Raw genomic sequence first — 6,884 nt, 5'->3', positions numbered from 1 at the left:
CCGCACGACCGCTACGGTGGCAGGTTCGAATCCTGCCTCGGGCATGGATGTGTGTGATGTCCTTAGGTTAGTTAGGTTTAAGTAGTTCTACGTTCTACGGGACTGATGACCTTAGAACTTAAGTCCCATAGTGCTCAGAGCCATTTGAACCATTTCAACTTGTATAGGCATGCGTATGGATATACAGAGATATGTAAACAGTGAGAATACGGCGCTGCGGTCGGCAACGCCTACATAAGACAACAAGTGTCTGGAGCAGTTGTTAGATAAGATACTGCTATTACAATGGCAGATTACCACGATTTAAGTGAGTTTGAACGTCATGTAATAGTTGTCGTCGCGTGAGCGATGGTACACAGCATCTCCGGGGTAGCGATGAAGTGGGGATTTTCCCGTACTACCACTTCACGAGTGTAGTGCGAGTATCAGGAATCCAGTAATACGTATAATCTCTGACATCGCCGCAGTCGGACAATGATCCTGCAAGAACGGTACCAACGGTGGCTGAAGAGAGTCTCTCAACGCTACACAAGTGCAACCCTTCCGGAAATTGCTGCAGATTTCAGTGCTGGGCTATCAACAAGTGTCAGCGTGTGAACCATTCAACGGAATGTCATTGATGTGGACCTTCGGAGCCGAAGGCCCACTCGTGTACCCTCGATAACTGCACGACACAAAGCTTTACGCCTTGCCTTGGCCCGACAGCGCCGACATTGGAGTGTTGATGACTGGAAACATGCTGCCTTGTTGGATGACGGACGTGTACCGGTATGGAGACAACCTCACGAATCCGTGGACTCTGCATCTCAGCGGGAGACTGTTCAAGCTGGTGCAGCCTCTGTAATGGAGTGGGGCGTGTGCATTTGGAGTTATTGGGACCCCTGATGGGTCTAGATATGACTGTGACAGGTGACACGTACGTCGGCATCCTGTCTGATCACCTGCATCCATTCAAGTCCATTGTGCGTTCCCACAGGCTATTCCAGCAGGACAATGCGATAGCCCAAACGTCCAGAACTTCTGCACAGTGGCTACAGGAACAGCCTTCTGAGCTTAAACACTTCCGCTCGCCACCAAACTCCGTAGACATGATCATTATTGAGCATATTTGGGATGTCTTTCCACGAACTCTTCAGCAGAGACCTCCAACCCCGTCGTACTCTCACGGATTCATGGACAGCCCTGCGAGATTCACGGGGTCAGTTCCTTCCAGCACCACTTCGGACTTTCGTGGAGTCCACGCCACTTCGTGTTGAGGCACTTCCGCGTGTTCGCAGGGGCCCTACTCTCTATTAGGCTGGTGTACCAGTTTCTTTGGGTCTTCAGTGTATTTTGGTTTTAGGGAAGGCATTTGAAAACTTATTTTTTCTGGCATTTTGTCACAAAATTGCTGGGTGTAAGGGGCGCAAGTGCAGGTACTTTTACGTGCGCCACCTTCATCTGTACACACACCAGTGCGTTGGTTGTTTTCCATCTGCATCAACTAGCCTTCCTGCATACACCTCAACTCTACCGCGTTATGTTTTGTGGACAGTCGTAACTGTACCATAAGTGGATTACCCCTCTCGGTATAGACTAACCGTGTTTCGTCGACGCGTCCACGCTTCAACACCTGACCTGCTGCCCAGGGGAAAACAAACGTTAATTGCTCGCTCTTGCCACATGTACTTGGCTGTATTAACCAAACAAAAAACATATGAGTTACAGTAGTTACAGTAATTATTAATCAGCAAATGACGTAAACACTGATGTAATGTTGTTCAGTAACCGGTCCGCGGTCATCAGTAGAAATATCTGCATTTATACCCTTTACACATTATACAGGGTGTTACAAAAAGGTACGGCCAAATTTTCAGGAAACATTCCTCACGCACAAAGAAAGAAAATATGTTATGTGGACATGTGTCCGGAAACGCTTACTTTCCATGTAAGATCTCATTTTATTACTCGTCTTCAAATCACATTAATCACGGAATGGAAACACAGAGCAACAGAACGTACCAGCGTGACTTCAAACAGGACTGTTACAGGAAATGTTCAAAATGTCCTTCGTTAGCGAGGATACATGCATCCACCCTCCGTCGCATGGAATCCCTGATGGCCTGATGCAGCCCTGGAGAATGGCGTATTGTATCACAGCCATCCACAATACGAGCACGAAGAGTCTCTACATTTGGTACCGGGGTTGCGTAGACAAGAGCTGTCAAATGCCCCCATAAATGAAAGTCAAGAGGGTTGAGGTCAGGAAAGCGTGGAGGCCACGGAATTGGTCCGCCTCTACCAATCCATCGGTCACCAAATCTGTTGTCGGGAAGCGTACGAACACTTCGACTGAAATGTGCAGGAATTCCATCGTGCACGAACCACATGTTGTATCGTACTTGTAAAGGCACATGTTCTAGCAGCACAGGTAGAGTATCCCGCATCAAATCGTGATAACGTGCTCCATTGAGCGTAGGTGGAAGAACATGGGGCCCAATCGAGACATCACCAACAATGCCTGCCCAAACGTTCACAGAAAATGTGTGTTGATGACGCGATTGCACAATTGCGTGGGAATTCTCGTCAGCCCACACATGTTGATTGTGAAAATTTACAATTTGATCACGTTGGAATGAAGCCTCATCCGTAAAGAGAACATTTGCACTGAAATGAGGATTGACACATTGTCGGATGAACCATTCGCAGAAGTGTACCCGTGGAGGCCAATCAGCTGCTGATAGTGCCTGCACACGCTTACATGGTACTGTTTCTCCCGTAGCACTCTCCATACAGTGACGTGGTCAACGTTACCCCGTACAGCAGCAACTTCTCTGACGCTGACATTAGGGTTATCGTCAACTGCACGAAGAATAGTCTCGTCCATTGCAGGTGTCCTCGTCGTTCTAGGTCTTCCCCAGTCGCGAGTCATAGGCTGGAATGTTCCGTGCTCCATAAGACGCCGATCAATTGCTTCGAACGTCTTCCTGTCGGGACACCTTCGTTCTGGAAATCTGTCTCGGTACAAACGTACCGCGCCACGGCTATTGCCCCGTGCTAATGCGTACATCAAATGGACATGTGCCAACTCCGCATTTGTAAACATTGCACTGACTGCAAAACCACGTTCGTGATGAACACTAACCTGTTGATGCTACGTACTGATGTGCTCGATGCTAGTACTGTAGAGCAATGAGTCGCATGTCAACACAAGCACCGAAGTCAACATTACCTTCCTTCAATTGGGCCAACTGGCGGTGAATCGAGGAAGTACAGTACAAACTGACGAAACTGAAATGAGCTCTAACATGGAAATTAAGCGTTTCCGGACACATGTCCACATAACATCTTTTCTTTATTTGTGTGTGAGGAATTTTTCTGAAAGTTTGGCTGTACCTTTTTGTAACACCCTGTATACATATAATCTCCAGTAACATTGAAATGGGAATGAGTTGCAGCTTTGACAAATTTCTGTCTCGGAATGGCCGTGGAGTCTTATCTAGAGCTCATTTGCTCACGTACGCTCTGCTCTGGTGAATGTGAATGTCGTGTGGCTGGGGCTCCCAGGTTTGCGACTTCGCTGGCCGACGCGGCTCTCTTCACACGTGCTCCGCCGAATCATCGCGGTTAACGAGCTGGCGACTCGCCCTGTCATAAACTGCAAACTGTCCGAGGCGGCTGTCGCGTGCGTTCCCACGCGGCATTCGGCTGTACCACCCACTGTCGAATTAAGGAAGTGCCGCCAAGCACGTCAGCACAGAACAGGCGCCAGAAAAACGCGCGCCGTTTCCCACACGCCGACAGCAGCCTTAACGAGCGTTGCGTCACCGCCCAGAGGGAGTTCCCCCCAGCCTTACCTGGCGCTGCCTTCGCCCAGACTTCAGGCGTTGTGGGACTGCAAACTAGAGATGGGCAAACTGCAGCAAGTAACCGTTTCGAAACAAATGAAACAGTACAATGTAATGTTTCGATACGATGTTTCGAAACAGTCAAACAGTTTGTGTTTTCTGATCTAATAAACCTACACATTTTATCATCTTGAATGTCTACTGTATAAGTATGTCCATATAAACACAAATGAGGTGCGAGAGCGCTAATCATGTCGCAGAAAGCATTAAACTCCCACTTGGGCGTCTTGGCAGTTTCGTATTTCCTGCAGCAAATGCGCTGCTTTCGTGTCGTGTGACTTTCATACTTTTCAATTGGCTGAGGACAGCCATAGCTGAAGACAGAAGAACCACCACGACGGAACTGCAGGTGGGAGCAAACTGCAGAAACAACGGATATGCTACTGGGATTCCCACATTCTGTTAGTATGGGTAATATACCCATCCTGCTAATTTCCATGCACACAAAGGGAATCATTCTGCATAATAGGCACAGTGACTATAGATTCACCATGCTTCCCAGCTCTTCCCGTTCACCATTACACTATCAGTGATATGTCAAACAGATTGCTTGCAATTATACCTACATCAGATTTATGTATATGTCTAATAACTGTCACTCTACGTCTTTTTTTATTCAAAATGTTGTAGGCTTACTTGCGTTTCGTAATGTGATTACTGTACATGAACAGAGAAGCGTATGTTATAAACAAGTGTAATTTAACTGAATGATTTTCACATATTTATTATTTTGAATGTGAATAGTATGCGTTGTTTTATTGTTTGGTTAGTGTTTATAAAGCAGATGTTACGCCATTTCGTAATAGTACAGTCAGATAGAAACGAAGCTTTATTTTCGGATATCTGAAGCTTCGTGCTATTGCGTGTCAAAAAGATTTTGACACTCTTGAAAATGTTTCATGAAGTGTTCTGTTGTGTTTCAGTACCTGTGCCGAGCCCGAATCTCGTCCGACACAGAGAGGAATGAAACATCACTGTTTCGATACAATTAGTTCGTTCCAAACACAGGTGGACTGAAACAGCCTTATTTTGAAACAACGATACAGTTTCTGTGTTTGGCTCGAGACCGAATCTGGTCCGGTTATCCGAGACAGGGGCGAAATGAAACACCACTGTTTCAAAACAGTGAACCACAGCCGTTCCGAAACACTGAAACAGTTCCACGTATCGATACACTGTACGGAAACATAGAAACAGTGGCCAAGCCTACTGCAAACACAACGCATGTTGCTCACTGAACTTACTGCTACGCTGGTACCGTATAGGTAATAGCTAGAGTCCGGATTATACGTCCCGGCCGAGGTGGCCGAGCGGTTCTAGGCGCTACAGTCTGGAACCGCGCGACCGCTACGGTCGCAGGTTCGAATCCTGGCTCGGGCATGGATGTGTGTGATGTCCTTAGGTTAGTTAGGTTTAAGTATTTCTAAGTTCTAGGGGACTGATGACCTTAGAAGTTAAGTCCCATAGTGCTCAGAGCCATTTGAATCATTTGATTATGTGTGACACACACACAGTGGTTACGACAAGCCACACCACAAGTTGGGAGACGGGGCCAAATTGCTGGTAGTTTATTGTCGAGTTGAGATTTTCACACACGAATGTTTTATTCACATCTTACAGAAACTAGCAGTACGGCCATAAACAGCCTTTTAAACAGGCCGCCAACGACAATCAAGTAATTTATAGCAATACAATCGTTTAAAAATTTCTTTTAAAAACGGCAATCAAGTCATTTTTATATACGAAGACAGTAACTTGTTCTCGAAAGAACAGTTACTGTTGATGGCCGTGCAGCTTTTCCCTGGAATAAATGATGACTAACTGAAAACCTCAGCTGCCGACATGTGTTGTTGATATACCTCGATGTGTGAATGCGCACAGGTTGCCCAAACTCTTACGGGAATCGCCAAAGCGTGCGCGAGTAATGAGTGGGTGGGCCAATGTCTATAAGGTACATTACATATGTAGAATTGTGGACAGTTGGGAATGTGAGTCTCACGGGAAGCGTGCAAGGGATGAGTCCCTGCAGTTGCGCTATTCATCTGTGTCCTCGGTGGCTCAGATGGATAGAGCGTCTGCCACGTAAGCAGGAGATCCCGGGTTCGAGTCCCGGTCGGGGCACACATTTTCAGCTGTCCACATCAAGGTATATCAACAACACCTGTCGGCAGCTGAGGTTTTCAGTTAGTCATCATTTATTCAAGCCATTTATAGCAATACAACAGTTTAAAATTAAAAAAAAAAAGCACAGAAGCTAACAGTACGGCAATAACAGCCTTTCAAAACACGCCGCTAACGGCAATCAGGTAGTGTATATCAATACATCAGTTTAAAAAATTTAAAGAGCATTAGTAAACCGGCTACTAAAGTAAATACAGAACTTTGTTAATAAAGTACGGTGAGGTAGTGAAGCTACCAACACCGCCACTAAAAAAAAAAAAAAAAAAAAAAAAAAAAAATCTGAGGTCTCAGCAAACACAAGATTAATGGCAATAATGGAGGAATTTAAAAGGTTTTTAAACAAAGGTGTCCTGGAATATCATTAGAACATAACAGGTATGACGGACGCGTGTAAGGCGGCCACAAATCACCCACTCGGGGATGCCCGGGCTGGGCAGAATACTGACCAATTTAAATACGCCCGTAAACACAATTGCCACTCTCAGGCTGGTCACTGCACTGACTTTTAGCCAGCGAAAACTTGAAATAAGATGGCTTAACTTGCTGACAGTCCTGAATGAGCGACCACATGATCAACCAAGAAGCAGCACGAATTTACTCATAAAACACGACAGAATAGCGAAACAATTAAACTGCCAAAACCACACCTCCCTATCCGAAAGATCATTTATGTAGACAGAAAACAACAGCGGACCTACCACACTTCCCTGGGGCACTCCAGATGATACCCTCACCTCCGATGAACACTTACCATCTCTACAAACGGTCGCCACATCCAAGAAAGAATAGAACGGTTCGCATTAAGTCATCGAGACA

At 46.1% G+C, this 6,884-nt stretch overlaps 1 non-coding gene across 1 annotated transcript; it reads left to right on the top strand.

Moving 5' to 3' along the window:
- Nucleotides 1-5,934: 5,934 nt before the first annotated feature.
- Trnat-cgu lies at nucleotides 5,935-6,008 on the top strand. Its single transcript has one exon. It is a non-coding gene; the product is annotated as a tRNA-Thr (tRNA).
- The last annotated feature ends 876 nt before the right edge of the window (nucleotides 6,009-6,884 follow it).

The sequence above is a fragment of the Schistocerca piceifrons genome, chromosome 10 (genome assembly GCF_021461385.2).
Source record: "Schistocerca piceifrons isolate TAMUIC-IGC-003096 chromosome 10, iqSchPice1.1, whole genome shotgun sequence".
Classification (NCBI taxonomy): domain Eukaryota; kingdom Metazoa; phylum Arthropoda; class Insecta; order Orthoptera; family Acrididae; genus Schistocerca; species Schistocerca piceifrons.
The sequence above is the reverse complement of the archived record's forward strand: the minus strand, read 5'-3'. Positions and strand labels throughout refer to the sequence as shown.